This window comes from Arvicanthis niloticus, chromosome 27 (assembly GCF_011762505.2).
Source record: "Arvicanthis niloticus isolate mArvNil1 chromosome 27, mArvNil1.pat.X, whole genome shotgun sequence".
NCBI classification, from domain to species: domain Eukaryota; kingdom Metazoa; phylum Chordata; class Mammalia; order Rodentia; family Muridae; genus Arvicanthis; species Arvicanthis niloticus.
Genome location: NC_133435.1, coordinates 15,678,291 through 15,680,169, shown reverse-complemented (window position 1 = coordinate 15,680,169; position 1,879 = coordinate 15,678,291).

The following is a 1,879-nucleotide window of genomic DNA, read 5'->3' as shown; positions in this document are numbered from 1 at the left end:
TTTTATACTTGATGTGTTGCAAAATTAATGCCTAATTTATGTAATTAGTCAATTAACTCTAATTCCAGCATATGTTCCCAATGCCCAGAAGGTGTTCTGTTTCCCAGGTACTTATTTTGATGTCATGAAATGAAGCTAATTAATTTTACATGCATATTAATTTGAGATCTCTTTAGCGGTTCCCTTTGTGCAAGTAATTTTAATATTTGTGTTTCTAACCTTTGGGGGTAGGGTGAGGGAGGTGTAGGTGGTGCAAGGATCACATGAAGGATCCGGGTGGTGCCTGAAGGTGGCCATCGGACATGGGGCAGGGCTCTCTGTTGGAGGACCCAAGCAGCCACAAATGCAGGGGCTGAGATTGCCAGACCTTAGGGGGCGTTGCTGTCCGGATCTCCAGGCAGAGATGTATTTTGTGCTCTACTTGGTAAAATGTTATTAGCCTGGGGCACGGAAGTTCCTGGGCGAGCTGATCACTGATTCCTAGGCATTTTCAGTGGAGGATTGGGGTGGAGGTGTGTTATCTGGACAAATCACGCCTTCTCCAGTCAACCCCAGAAGAAGAAGCTTACTCATTCACTAATTTATTTGTCTTAATAATACTTAAGGACAGCACAGACGCTCTGGCCAATCAGGGGAAGCCGTGAATGAAGGAACTACCCGGTAGTCTCGGCTCTTTATCCCAGACGTCTTGACACACCTCTGGTGTCCAGGGCTGGCGCGCCTGAGCTCCCCAAAGCTGCTAAATGGGAGGAGAAGCGAGCTGCACGTCTGCGCAAGTCGCCCTGGGTCCTCTCTGGAAGCAGAGTCCAAGCGGGGCGAAAGTTTGCTTTCCAAGTTATTGGGTGGCGCATTAAAACTTTTATCCTTTTTGGCCAAATTAATGAGCAATTTAATTAATAAAATCAGAGAGTAGTGTAAGTGCGGCGATAATGAAGTTAAATGAGTGCACAGTAAAATATTCACTAATCCAGTGCACTGCCGAATACCCCCTTAATTCTGCTTAACACTAAAAGGGTTTTGAGCACCATAATGAGATTCCTCTGTCTGCTAATTAATTGACACGCTCCTGAATATTCATACGAGCTAGCACCAATACGTTCCTAATTGCACCGTGGAACTGATCTCAGAGGAAAGTAAACCGCCAAAGACTTAATTAAAATAATGTATTCCAGATCCAGGACAAGATAAGACATTTGCCTTGAGGCGCGCTAAGGAAGTGGCACCTGGTTGGTGGAGGGGAAAGATATCAAACGCCCAAGCCTGGCCTGACTTAGGTGGCTAAGGGAGGGTATGCAGTATCAGAAAGGGCTGGGTGCTGAGACCGAACCCTGTGGCCAAGGAGGCGTGGCTCCAGATGTGTTCGGCTCCTGCTGCCCTTTGCCCTCTACCGGAGGACGAGTCAGGTGGTGTAGCCCAGGACCCCAGTGCTTTCTCCCTTCCTTTCCCAGGTTGGTCCCAGATACTCTCTGCAGGCACGCGGGAAAACATCCGTCTGGAAATTCCTGGAGAAACTTTATATACAGGGGTTGTTTACGCATCAACAACCCCAAGTTCTTCAACCAGGTGGCGGTCTGAGTAGGGGTGGCTGACGCTTCTTTTTGGGAAACGACATCTGGGGAAAGATGTCTGGATGGTATGGTGGCACTGTCCCCTCTCCCTGGCTCCACTCCGGGAGGAAGCGCTCTGGCCATCACTAACCGCAAGCTACAAGCTACTGGGCGCACTCTCTTTTTTTTCGCTTGAGTCCAGCGGCGCCACATTCCTGCGGATCCTGCTTCATCGCCAAGTAGGAGAGATAACTAGACTGAGGACGGACCCATTTCTAGAGTCCAACTCACAGCCATTTTTACCAGCGAAGAGAAATGACATGCATTCTTAA